Here is a 14930-nt window from a genome sequence, read left to right on the forward strand (position 1 = left end):
AATAATAATAAATAAATAAATAAATAAAATAAAACTATTACATTCTTTGATAGAGAGGATTTACTCCAATTAAGATTTCTCCTTTCACCTCAGTTCAGGATAGCAAACTATTCTCAGGCATTTGCAAATAACATTTGCAGCACCTAAAAATATCGTTACAGTTTCTAACTGTTAATGTAAAGCATAATGTATAGTCTCAGCTTGAGTAATAATTATTTTTCTGCCAGTATTTACTATTGAAGAAGGAAATGAAGACCTTATGTTTGTTTGCTAACTTTAATCAAACTTTTCCAATAAACCTTTTCCACTAAAGAATGCAGAGAAATGCTTTAAGAAGCTGAGGAACAGCATTAATATGCACTTAAACCATCATATCAGAGAAAACTGTACTGTTAACCCATAAGAAAGTGATCTGGGCACTTTCTTATGAGCAAAAAATCTGCACTGATGTGCACATCAGCCTAGATTTTTTGTTAGCTCATTAATTATATTTGTCCATATTAACTGCTGTCTCTTTTCTGTTTAGGGTGCAAAACAGATTAATATCTGTCTATTTTGCAAACTATAACTGTTTGTTCAGCAGTAGTCTTATGATACCTTTCGAGAAAAGATTGTGCTAAATTTTTTCTTAAAAATTCAAGACATCTCCATTCAAATAGGGAAAAATGACTAAGTAAATCTAAGCATCCACAGCTAACCAACTTAAAGGTTAAATATAAATGAAGTTAGCCCACTTACAAAGTTTTAAAGAAATAACTGACTTCTCAAATGAGCCTACTCTTAATCACTAAAAAAATATACAAATTAAAATCTTTTCAGTTTTTTTTTTTGGTGGGGGGGGGACAAAATGAGTAACAACACAATCTCAAAATTAACTTGGTCTAACTATAGTAAAAGTTATAGAATTATATTTCAATGCAGGCATTAAAGTAATTTAAAAATTGAATTCATCTCTAGGTTCAATTTCCATTTTTGGGAATACTTTTTAATTTAACTAATGATGTGAGATCAATTTTAGCTGTCAAGACTTGGTTTATGCTTACATTATAGTCTCAGACAATATCATTTCCACATGTTGACCTAAACTGATAATATCTCTTAGTACAAATGGCATCAGACCAAAAGGTGAATTTGAATGTGCCATTTATCTAAAACTCAGAGCACTATCATCACAGCTCTTTAAAGACTACTGGTCACCTTTCGCCAGACCACCTCTATTAGTGAATGCATATGAGGTGTGGCAATAAAGTTCCCAGATTGGTGCTATTGCAGCCATACCCTACAAGTTAGAAAATAAACTAAAGTAGTATGTTGTAGTTCAAATTTCCTCCAACAGATGGTAGTATTTCATTAGCAATGCTGACATTCAGTGTCACAATTTTGCAATGGAGCAACGAATGAATATCAGTTTACTTTAAACTGGATAAATCTATATCAGAAACATATGAAATGTTAAACACTGTTTATGGCAGGGGTCGGCAACCTGCAGTTCTAACTTTTAGCCCACATGAAGCACAATTTGAAGTGGAGTTAAGAGGATTTAAAACTGAAATTGAGGATTTGGAAATGCAAAAGGCTGTCCTTGCAATTCTACACAAATGCAAGGCCACAGATGAGTTGAAAAAGCAAGCCCAAATTGTGTTTGATGCGTGGAGTAGCTTACCAGACAAGTATATAAATTTGAAAATACATATTTGTGTTTGGACTTCTCTCTGTTTTTGGTTCAATGTATTTCTGCGGGCAAATATTTTCGAACATAAACTATATTAAAAATAAATCAAGACACCGTCTAAACAATGCGGGTCTCTCAGTATGTTTAAAGATGAAAATTATGGCATACTTGCCTGATGTTGAGAGGCTCGCTCAAGAAGTTCAGCCGCAAAAGTCACATTAATTCGTACCTAATTGGATATTTGTCACGTTTTATCAGTATCGATAAATAATATTTCAAAAAATATATTTTTTAATAAAACATCTTCCCACTATTCCATTTCTTAAAAAAACTCCCCCCCTCCAGCTTGAGCTGAGGCTCTTCAGATTCTCTCTTTTTTTTTAATTAGATCAAAAATGGCTCTTCACTCAAAATGGTTGCTAACCCCTGGTTTATGGCAACAAAATGTTAAATCATACCAGTGTGTTTGAATGGTATTAGCAGTTCACGAGGAAGTTCGTGTGACCCAAGCAGTGGGTATCTGTCACACATTGCCTTTTCTCAATCAATTAGCTTGTATTTGGCAATATGCTTAAATATATACCGTCATACTAAGTATTGTTGGTTCATGTGATCTCATGTGTCTGCATAACTGACATTTCTGTTGTCATCATCACATTCCCCTTCCTCTTTCAAACTTCCATCAAGCTTTGTCACACCACAGTATTACAAATTCAAAGATTGCAGCATGACAATTTTAAATTGGTATTGCTGATCATTTGGCATTACTGGTCATTCTCGTATCCAATAGTGGATGCCAGATAGGGGTTTACGTGATGTGCTCAGTAACAGGTGAACAGAAATCTGTATCACATATGGCATCTATGTGGTTTCCATTTGATAGCTTAAATAAATTAAAGGAAGAACTAGACAAACTATTGGAGAGAGAGAGAGAGAGAGAGAGAGAGAATAGATATGGATGGGTGAAATGGGATTTTTTTTTTTTTTGGCTAATGCTGTATAAGCTTGCTTTCTTGCATCATTTGCCTCTACTAATGCTATTATTAAAAACAGCAAGAGCTTTTTAATAAAGCTCACTTATCCTACTTTTTAAAGATGAGTTAATTAAAAAGCTCATGCTGTTTTTAATATTAGATTTAAAGTATTATTTTGAGGCATGACACAAGAGTAAAGTTTCAGTGAATTGCACATGCAGCTCTTGAGCTACATATTAGCCATGTCTGTAATGGATATTTCATAAGGATATTATCAATAATCACAATATAATGATATTCAATAGCTTATATCTTACATTACATTGCACACCCATTGGTATATAAAAATAATAAAGGAAACATTTTATGGCTCACAAGACGCTGGGCCACCTTGTGAATCCAGCTTTCTAGTTTTAACAAATGCAATGCTGATTGCATTTGTTAAGAAGGGAGGAGAAAACTTAGCTTTAATCCTTCTACAGCACAGTCCTGCCTTATTTGTTATAAAAAAAAAAAAAAAAGTCTATTACTATCATAATAAAAAAAAAGGCTTTCTCTACCACTCAACCTTTTCTTTTAATCAGCTTCTGACTGTACAAATCTGATAACATTCTCACATCTAGGATGGTGTCTCTAGAACATGTCTTAAACTCCTATTTCTATTCAAAAAAGAGCAATCAGGTTAATTAGTGATTCTTCTACTATAAAATTCACTGCACTTCCTATTATGCTGTTTCTGCAGCATGCCATTTCTACAGATATTTCCACATCCATTGTTCTTCTGAATTAGCTGGCATCTGTAATTATTATTATTTTTTTTTCACAAAATATCCCAAGTGCCTGCATTATTTTAGTTAGCGAGTTATAAATTACCGGAATAAGTTACCTATATGAGTGGTAGAGACTGACAGTTTGGGGAAATTTAAAGGTCTGCAGGATACCTATGGGAGGAGGGACATGCATAGGTTTTTTATTTCCTTTTCTTTTATATGCTATTTTACTTCTTTTTTTTGGCTGGCGCAGCATAAGCCTTAGGCTTCCTTGCACCATATGGCCATTATTAATATTAAAATTATCCTAAGTGACTTCAACATCCATTCACAGTTTAACTCCAAACTATCCTGAACTTTCACCCATAAAGAGTATAGGTTATTTTTCTTCATTTTTCCCTTCTGCTCTTTGGAAAAGCCATCTTTTGTATACAATTCCTGAAAATTACAATCAACAGAAACTAAAGTCCAAGGTAAATGAACGTCTAATTTCTTGACCTTCATTCAATATCAGATGTTACAATCCTATAGGTTATTATTATTATTAATAGCCATAGAAAGGTGCAAGGAAGCCTGAGGCTTATGCTGCACCAGGTAAAAAAAAAAAAAAAAATTCCCAAATTACCTGAGAGAGAGAGAGAGAGAGAGAGAGAGAGAGAGTCAAAAGTAGAAGGGAATCACCAAGAAAGAGAAGAATGATGATATCCAGCTCAGGACCCTGGGTGTGCCAAGCCCATACTCACCAGATGTGAGCCCCCCTGGGTTACCAATAACCTTTTTGTGTTTAGGGTTACCCTTAATATAGGGTGTGTGTTCTAGAGCTAGTTGGTTAGTCTGTCAACCAAAGAAATTATTATTGATATTGTTACTCTATTATTGTTATATATTATTAACAAGAGAGACTGCTTCTACAGGGATGGGATACACTTAAACAGAAAGGGTGCAAGTATATTTGCTGATACTGCTTCTACAAGGATGGGATACACTTAAATAGAAAGGGTGCAAGAATATTTGCTGATGCTATCGAGGCAGAATTAGGTGGGTTGGAAAACTGGTAGCTTGGGGGGGGATACGTGGACTAATAGATTAACAGAAGCCGCTGGCAGAAGTGAAAGTAATTCTTGCACTGCTTCTATTGAAATGCAATTGAGCAGCAACCTGGAAAGCAAGGCAATGGGGATTTCCAGGACTGCTGAGTCCTAGGGAAACAGGTAAATGCATGGGCTGTGTTAGGGTAACTAAGAGTAGAAACAGGTGCATGTACACCAATGCTAGGAGTATAGTTAATAAATTCGATGAGCTTGAAGTGCTAGTCAAGACATAAAAGGCAGATATTGTTGTGATATCAGACACATGAGCAGTGCAGAATTGGAAGAGTACAATGTGTACAGAAAGGATAGACAGGACAGGAAGGGAGGAGGGATTATGCTGTTAGTTAAGAAACACAAAATCTAAGGAAGTGCATCCAATTGATGTTGGTGGACAATGCAATGTTGAGTCTGTTTGGTGTGACATAAGCACTGGGAAAGGAAAAATGAGAGGTGTGTGTTATAGGCTTAATGAATATGAGCAATTGTGCAGAGAAATAGAGTGGGCCAGTAAATTAGTGTCTTATAATGGGAGATTTTAATTTCCCAGATATTGACTGGAATTTGTGGGTTGGTCACTCACACACTAGCAAGGCTTTTGTGGATTTATTGGATGATTGTTTTCTACAGCAGCATGTTCGGGAGGCAACTAGAGGGAGTAATACTCTTGATCTGATTATCAGTAATGATTCTTCATTCATCAAGAATCTGTAGATAAAGGAACCACTAGGTGGCAGGGATCACAGTGTGCTGAAGTGGGATTTACTCAAAGAGGTAACTACCATCAAGGGTAAAGGGAAAGGTTTTTGCTTTCGCAAAGGTGACTACAGTGGTCTGAGAGAGTATTTAAATTCTATACGGTGGAACCAACAGATGATGTTACCAACAGCAAATTCAAAATGGGAAGCATTCAAAGAATTAATCTTGGAAGCTACTAGGCTTTTCATACCAACAAAGAAATACTGATCAAGATTTAGGACTAAATGGATGTCAGATGAACTAATTAGACATGTGACAGAAGAAAAATGCATGGAATACATATAAATTAACATGTGACACAGAAGCCTATGATAGATATAAGCTGGTCTGTAACCAAATTACAGAGGTGGTTAGGCAGGCGAAGGCAGATTACGAGAAATCCTTGGCAAGGGATGCAAAGAAAAACAGCAAAGAGTTCTTTACTTATGTAAACTCTAGAAGGAAGGGGATGAATCAGATTGGTCCACTTGATATTGATGGTTCAACTGTTGATGATCCTGATCAGGTAGCTAACAAACAATGAATATTTTGCATCGACATTCACACATGAGCAGTTATTCAGGGAGGGGAATGCCAGAGGTGTATTCAACTCTGGCAGCAAGCTAGATATTCTTGTAATAACTGAGAGTAAAGTGGAGGAGAAATTGAAGATAAACACAAGAAAGGCACCTGGGGTGGATGTAATCTATCCAGTTATATTAAAGGAGGCGGCAAAGGAAGTTATTGTTATTTGTTATTTTGTTTTTAGGAGCATTAGCAAAAAAGGCCATATTGCTCCGGGATATGCGGTGGTCATTCCCTGAACTTTCCGCATCCTCCATATTTGGTGGTGACGGGCTCGAACCCCGGTCTAATTAAGAAGCATGTGCTACGCACTGCTGCTCCTTCCCACATGGCTACGGAGGCCAGGTGGGAAGGGCGCCAGGCAAAGGAAGTAAGCAAACTGTTAGCCATAATTATAAGAGCTTCTCTGAACTCAGGAGAGCTACCCATGGACTGGAGATATGCAAATGTGACCCAAATCCACAAAGGAGGACCAAAGGGAGACAGGTAATTACAGTCCTGTTAATTTAACTTCTGTTCCAGGGAAATTAATGGAGGCACTAGTTAAAGAAGCATTGCAGGATCATCTAGACAAGACTTCACTTATAGCTCGGACACAGCATGGGTTTGTTAAGGGGAAGTCTTGTCTGACTAATTTGATTGGATACTATGATGTAGTCACAAAGGAACTGCAAGCAAAGAATAACTTTGATATCATATATTTGGATCTTAGAAAAGCCTTTGATACTGTTGCACATAGAAGACTGCTGCATAAATTTGAGCAGTGTGGCATTGGAGGCAAATTGCTGCTATGGATAAAGGGATGGTTGAGTGGGAGAAGACAGAGTGGTAATCAATGGACACTGCTTTTCATGGACTAATGTTATTAGTGTAGTCTCTCAGGGTTCAGTGTTAGGTCCATTGTTGTTTTCTGTATTTATAAATGATATATCAGGCTTAATGTCCAAGTTTGCAGACGATACGAAGGTTGGCAGGGTTGTTAATGACAGTACACTGCTGCAACAGGATCTAGAAAAGTTGAGCAGATTGGCTGATAGGTGGCAAATGAAGTTTAACATTGACAAATGTAAAGTGCTATATATGGGAAGCAGTAATCCCAGAGTAACGTATCAACTCTGTGGTACCACACTGACAGTGGTAGAGCATGAAAAGGACCTGGAGGTGCAGGCAGATATGAAGTTTTCTGAGCAGTGCAGACGTTCTGCAAGAGCAGCTCATGGTGTCTTGTCAATGATATACAGGAATTTTTCTAGCAGGGATAAGGAGGTGATTATCCCCCTGTATAAGGCAATGGTCAGACCACACCTTGAGTACTGTATACAGGTCTGGAGGCCTCATTTTAAGAAGGATGTAGAGCTGTTGGAATGAATACAGAGAAGGGCAACAAGATTAGTGAATGGAACAAAGTGTTGCTCTTATGAAGAAAAGCTTAAGTTTTGCAAATTACAGTGTCTGGAGACTAGGCACCCATGAGGTGATCTGATTGAGGTGTATAAAGCTTTGGTTTGAGCATGCTCAATGCTGATGGGATGAGAGGGCATAAATTCAAATTGAGGAAAGACGGTTGTAGGATAGATGTGTGGAAGTTTGCCTTTAGCCAGCGGGTGGTTGATTGCTGGAATAAACTTCCATCTGTCGTTGTAGAAGTTGATAGCTTAAATAGATTCAAGACCGTACTTGAGAAACATTTGGAGCGAGTGGATGGGTGAAATAAAGTTTTTTTTTTTTTTTTTGGCTGATGCTATATAAGCTTGCTTTCTTGCGTCATGTGCCTTTGCTATTGCTAATGATATCAGAGCACTAGCAGGAGGTCAAGGCTTTGAAAAAACTGCCCTCCTTCTGAAGACCATCTACCTCAAGCTCCACTTGAAAAGATCCCTTTTCAGAGAAAGGTTCCTTTCACTATCAATGAGATTCAAACCTAGACCAAAGATAGTATAAATCCTAATTTGAACTCATTAGTTCAAATTAGTACCTACAATTTTTTTATAATAATAAAAAAAGACTGTCTAATTGAACAATTTTATTCACTCAGGCAAAGAATAAAGTAAAAGCAAGACATGAAAAGGGTGACCACACATGAATATTAGAAATTACAAAATAATTTCAGTCCCTTCATCCTTTCCATAATGATTTTTTTTTTGTAAAAAAAAAAAAATATATATATATTTATTTTAAAAGCATCCCTATATTCATTTTAAAACACATCCTTATATTAATTTAATACAATACTAAAAATCAGAATCGCGGAAGAGAACGAGAAGAAAGGTAAAGATATTTAACACAATATGATAATGCCTGCAACGATGCAATAACCTTTTCCAATAACTAAATTAGATATACTGCATTTATGTCGGTCTAATTCTTTTGTGGAACCTTCTCGAATTAATATTTGTATCACTAAAGTTTTTTGAGCGTTAAACTTTACGTAGAATAATGCTGGTGAGGATGGCATTGTAGAATAGTATTACAAAAAAAAAAAATACATATATATATATATATATATATATATATATATATATATATATTAGATGCAGTAAATCTCACATTACTAAAACACTATGGTATCAAGACAAAGATAATATTAAAAGAACTAATTAAATTCTTGGCAAAACTAAAATAAAAAAGAAAAAGTCGAAAAAACTAAGCCTACCCAACATTTAGCACTCCACCACATACTACGAAGGTATTAAAACTATCTGCCCGCTGGTAAACCAAACTGCTACTGACATTTAAAAGGCATTAAAGCAACTAGGTATTAGCAAGAATCAATTACATAAATGGGATTTGTGCCAAGGCCACGAGACCCAATACTACAGTCCAGAAATAAAAATGAATTATTTCAGAAATCTGGTTCAACAGTGCATGAAGCGCATATGTGAAGAGCAGCTAGTAAACTCGTGAAGGGGAGGGGGATAAGAGAAAAAGCACGAAGTCCAAAATTGCAGTAATAATAATAATAATAATAAAAAATAGGGTATAATTTCTTACACTTTCTAATTTTGTATTTTTAAACCTAAGATTCTCAGGACTAATTCGGGTATGAAACCTTTTTCCACAAGAGCAAAGATGCTTTTTTTTGAAAATTACCTAAAGCGATAGATAAAAATGTTGAACATAATAGCAGTGAATAAATTAGCAATTTCTGCAACATATTTATATATATTCAAATAACTGTATTTTCCTTTTCAACTATATAAAATGCACTTGAAATAATATACGTAAAGGTTATGCTCTATATATAAGCACTATGCAAAATGCTTAAATTTTAAGCTAGCGACAACAAGCGCTATACACTCTTATTGGTTAATCCACAGAAGTAGTACGACATTTATGACATCGTATCCATCACAGATAAAACGCCACCTGTTGGCGTCTTGCTGTTGGCAATTCACAGCTGAAAGTGTATACAGTACTAATAATACCAGGGGTTTGCCCCCCCCCCTGCCCGCACACTTTTCTACGTAAAATGTAGAGGTATGACGGAGCAAGTCAAATCTTTTCTATGTAAAATACGCATCTGTCGAAACGCACTGATCGATATCTAATCAGGAAATGACCTGTGCAAATTAATTACCTATTTGTAGTGATGTACTTCCTCGCTCACTTGTACCATACGACTCGCATCCCTCTTCTCCCATTGGTTACCCCCACCACGTGGTATTCTCAAGGTCCAATAAATATCACTATGTAATTAGTTACCAGCCTTTACATAGGTTACTTAGGAAAAGGCCTTTTGCATTGGGTTCCATAATGCATGAGGAATATTGTCGCATCCGAAAGAGCAACACTAAAATATTTACAAACAATACAAATATTTAAACTATTTACAAAATATTAAACTATTTACAAAATATTAAACTATTTACAAATATACAAACTATATCGGGTTCCTTCATCAGCATACCCGATATGCAAACCTTCATTTGTAGTGACGTAATTGCCCCGCCCTCTTCTCCCATTGGCTCGAATAAATATGACCAGAAGGAAAACTTTTTTAGTATGGGCTTGGCAGGGTCCTGAGCTGGATATCATCATTCTTCTCTTTCTTGGTGATTCCTTTCTACTTCTCTCTCTCTCAGGGAAACTCGGGAATTTTGTTTTTGCCTAGTGCAGCAGGCAAAAAAAAAAAAGCCTCAGGCTTCCTTGCACCTATGGCTAATAATAATAATAATCATAAAAAAATTCAGGGGAAAAAGCCTCAGACTGTGGGAAAATTTACCGGCATACTTTCTTTGTTGCATTAGTTCATTAGGGTTTTATGAGCATCAGTGACTAAGGCCATATTGTTCTGTGTATACTGTCTGTAAATTTCATGTGTTCTGTAGTCGATTTTCTGTTTGCTGGACGAAAAATCCGAGGTTTACGGGAGAAAACACTATGCTACCTTCGTCGAAATTAGAAATGAAACCGACTAATTCAGCCACGTTGTAAAAAACAGTCCTCAAAATAGAAGACGATCGAGGAGTTCTGGGGCAACGTATGGAGCAGTGAGGTAAGACACAGCAGTAGAGCTCCCGAGAAAGAACTAGAAAGGAAGAAAACCAAGGACCTATAAGAGAATGGGAGATTCGGGAGGAAGAAGTACAACAGTCGATCAAGAACTACCAGAACTGGCGTACCCCAGGAGTAGATAACAACCACAACTACTGATACAAGAAACTAACCTGCACTCACAAGCACCCAGCAGAGCTGTTCACACGAATGATAAGTCACCCAGAGTTTCTTACTCAAGGAATCACATATCTAAAGGCTATGGACCAAGATACAAGAAACCCGGCGAAATACAGGCCGATCACCTGTCTCCCAACAATGTACAAGATCCTACCCAGCTGAAGATATGTCCACTTGGAAAGCCAGAACATCATGGCCAAACAGCAGAAAGCAATGCAAGCGAATGAGCAAAGAATGGTAGGAGCAATTAACCAGTGATGCCACAGTTTTGGAGCAAGCCTACAAGAAGCGCAGTAACCTGTACACGGCCTACATTCATTATCGCAAGGCTGTCGATTCCATGCCTCATAGCTTGCTAATAGATATGCTGAAGATCTACAAAGTCAATCCGACAGTGACAAACTTCCTAAAAGCAACCATGGCGAAACGGAATACCAGGGTCGAGAACATCATAACAAGACCAATCCAATCAGGAAAGGATTCTTTCATGGAGATGCGCTGTGCGATGCCCACTGTGGTTTTGTCTAGCACTTAACCCGCTATTCTTCTTGCTCAACAGTCTTTTTTTAAATTTATATTCACAAAAAAATATTAAAATTGCATTCAAATCTAAATGTGTTTTATCGTTGATGCGCTTATACATATGCAAAGATTGATCAAGAAGTATCAAGATAGAATCCATTAAAACTAAATATTATACCTCCTGAAACAGGACATCAATCCTCTTTAGAGAAGGCTCCTTCACCACGCTCATCTTATTTTCTCATTCCTGCCAGTAAGTTCGGGATATGAATTCCATCTATATACTTTTTAATCAGCCCTAGTTTCATTAAGAGCATATTTTTAATTTAGAATTGGAATCTAAATTTGAATCCAAAATACAGAGCTACACATTTATAATAATAGAATAATAACAGCAATATTTAAATTAGACAGACGTTATTTATGTATAATTGGAATTTATGCTCCAGAAGATGGAAAAGAGGAAGAAACAGATTAATCAAAAAGAACTAGATAAGAATATAAAAAATGACCATGTAGTTATTTTGGGAGATTATAATGCTCGGGTAGGGAATAAGCTAATAAAAAATATTATGGGATGTTATAGAGAAAATAAAGTAAATGGATTAAGAGATTTTGCAACGTTTAATAATTTAAAGATAACAAATACATATTTTAGAAAACGTGATATACATAAATATACATGCCAAGATGTACACAATCAATAATAGACTATGTAATAGTAAATCAAAAATTAGCAAAACAATGCCGAGATACTAGGGTGTTTAGAGGATATGATATTAATTCAGATCATTTTTTTAGTGGCTTCAAAAATAGAGTTATGGGCTAAACGGAAGAAGAGAAAAGCTATTAAACAGGGGAAGGAGGAGTTGGATTATAAAGTATATCTACTTCAAGAAAGTATACCATATTTTTTTGTAAGAAAAAAGGATTAAAGACGAAATAAGTAAAACATAGGAGAGAGAGAACAAATAGAAGAAGAATGGAATAATATACGAAATATAATTCAAAAGATAGCAAAAGAAACACTAGGACAATTTAGGAAAAACTGTAAGAAGAGGGGGTAAAGATATGGAATGAAGAAATTGCTAAAGCAGTACAAGATAAATATCTTAAATATATACAAAAACAGGACAAGTGAGAATGCAGAAATATATAAACAAGAACGCAATAAAATTAAAGATATAATAAGGAAGGCTAAAGCAGAGTGATGGGATAGATTTATAAGCACAATAGAAAATGATATTCATGGAAGACAAAATTTGGCATATAAAATGATGAAACACTTGAATAAGTGTTTCATCTTGAACAGAGAAAGACACTTCAAGAATATATATAATAAAGGGAGAACAATGGAAAAAAACATTATGAAGAATTGTGGAAAGACCCAACATATCAAACAGAAGAGATACAGTTAGACCCAGGTAGTGACATACATCAGATAACGAAGGAAGAATTGGAAAAGGCATTGAAAGCTACAAAAAAATAGGAAAGCAGTAGGAATGGATGGTATAAATGCAGAACTGATCAAGTATGGAGGAAGTTTTTTTTAAAAGACAGGATACTAAATTTATTTAATAACTGTTGGGAACAATATAAAATACCAGAAGAATGGAAGACAGCAAAAATTATTTCAATATTTAAAAAAGGAAACAGAAATGATACAAAGAATTATAGAGGGATTAGCATGCTACATACAGTATACAAAAGTATAGCAAAATAATAAATAATAGAATTAAAATTATCTCTGATGAAATATTAATAGAAGAACAGGTAGGATTCAGAAAAGGAAGATCATGTACAGATAATATATTTATATTAAAACAAATAATAGAAAAACGAAAAGAGTTTAATTTAGAAACGCATTTAGCATTTATAGATTATGAAAAAGCATTTGATCGAGTAAACAGACGAAAACTATGGGACATATTGAGTAATAAAGGATACCCAAAGCATCTTACAAAAATAATACAGAGTTTATATCAAGGAACAAAAATAGTAATAGATACAGGTAATAAATTAACAGAAGAAAGTATAATAAATCAAGGAGTTAGACAGGGATGTAGCTTGTCACCAACGCTGTTTAACATATATATTGAGGATGTATGTAAATGGAAAGGATAAATTAATACAGGTATATATTTAAATACAAAGAATAGGATTAATACACTGTTATTTGTAGATGATCAAGTAATTATTCAAGATAGTGAAGATAATTTACAAAGAGCAGTATTTAAATTAAACCGAATAACAGAAGAATATAAAGTTAAAATATCAACGATGAAAACTAGAACAATGGCTTTTAAAGGGAAAAATACGGTGAGAACAAAAACAGTTATAGACAATAAAATATTAGAACAAGTAAAACATTTTAAATATCTAGGATGTGATATAACATATGATACCGAAGAAGATATGAACCAGAAATGGGCGAAATTTCAAAATATATGTGAACAATAAAAAGAACTCTGGCTAAGAAAACAAGGAAAGAAACACAATTGAAATTTTACAAAGTAATGGCAATACCAACACTTCTTTATGGTTCTGAAACATGGACACCGAAACAAAGAGACATTAATAGAATACAAGCTGCAGAAATGAAATGTTTAAGATATGTTAAAGGATGTACAAAATTAGATAAAATACCAAAAGTAAATAATAGAAAGGAATTAAAGATTTACACAATTAATGGAAAAATTATAGAATATAGACAAAGATGGAAAGAACATGTAGAAAGAAATGGAAGATAATAGATTCCCTAAATTAGCTTATACATATAGAGCAAAAGGAAAAAGAGACAGAGGAAGACCAAAGAAAAGATGGGCAGACCTCTTCAAGATCGGAACAGGCGGATCGCCTAATCCATGAAAGAAGATAAGATAAGATTTTGAATCTCACTTGAGTCTATTCGTAAGTGACTCTTGGCGTCTCCCTTTTGACCCTGGAGATAAATTCGCTTCTGGTTAAATTGTTATAACATGCGCGATAAGGCCCAGACCACTGATGCCAAAATTTTGTTACACGATCCTGTTTTCTATTAGAAAAAGCAAATTAGTCATTGGAAGCAGGAGTGTACTGCCAATTTGTTAACCGTGCTCGCTCGAGAAGAATTTTAGCTGAAGGTTGTCCCTCCCAGGTTAAATTAGTCAGTTAAAATTTATCGAACTGTTGCCCTCATTGGGCGAAAAAGACCTGAGGAGTTCGAATCCTTCAATGAGCGCGAGAAATGTTTACAAGTCTTCCCCATGCAGCCGAGTTAGTCGGTTTCAAGCGAGTGTAGCACGGTTTTTTCTCCCGAAAGGTCTGGATTTTCGTCCAGCAAACAGGCAAATGAACCACAGAACACGCTACAATATTGTCTAAATCGCTGAGCTGCTTAAACTCTACAACAGCAAAAATAAAACTTTTATTTATTATTATTTTTTTAAACAGGGTTCAGATAATCTTTACAAATTTACTAAACCAAAGATTTTAGAAAAAGTGACTTCCAAGGGATAAAAGCACTAGAGGTCACTTTGAAACAAGGGCAATGAGAATCGATGTTTATGGTGACATGTGGTTACTCTACAAACTGAAAGTGTTATGGGTTTTCGATATTTTTAGGAATGACTTATTTATTTATGACTGACTGGAAAATTTTATATAAGGCAATCTGATATCGTTTATATATATTTTTTTTCATTTTAATAATTTAATTTGAAGCGTCATTCAAAGAACCTTTGAGGTACTTTGCTGATTTTGTATGTAATATTTGGGTAGATGTACACATCAAGCTTTATTGAAATATATAAATCGATTGTTTTACGTTAATTGGAACTTTAATAACTTTTTATATAAACAAAATTCACAACCGAGTCAACTTTCCATCATTAATAATCATACATAATAGATTTGCTACCGTATGCTT

The 14930-nt window shown here is 35.0% G+C and overlaps 1 protein-coding gene across 1 annotated transcript in view; it reads right to left on the bottom strand.

The window, feature by feature from the left end:
- Positions 1–8588, bottom strand: part of LOC150086181 (E3 ubiquitin-protein ligase TRAIP-like) — a 40581-nt gene extending 31993 nt beyond the window's left edge. The window contains exon 1 of the mRNA XM_090373765.1: positions 8481–8588. The gene's annotated coding sequence lies outside the window, so the exon portion shown is untranslated. The remainder of the gene's footprint in view (positions 1–8480) is intronic.
- Positions 8589–14930: the final 6342 nt, after the last annotated feature.

Source organism: Mastigoproctus giganteus, chromosome 5, assembly GCF_048544385.1.
Source record: "Mastigoproctus giganteus isolate SK-2022 chromosome 5, ASM4854438v1, whole genome shotgun sequence".
Classification (NCBI taxonomy): domain Eukaryota; kingdom Metazoa; phylum Arthropoda; class Arachnida; order Uropygi; family Thelyphonidae; genus Mastigoproctus; species Mastigoproctus giganteus.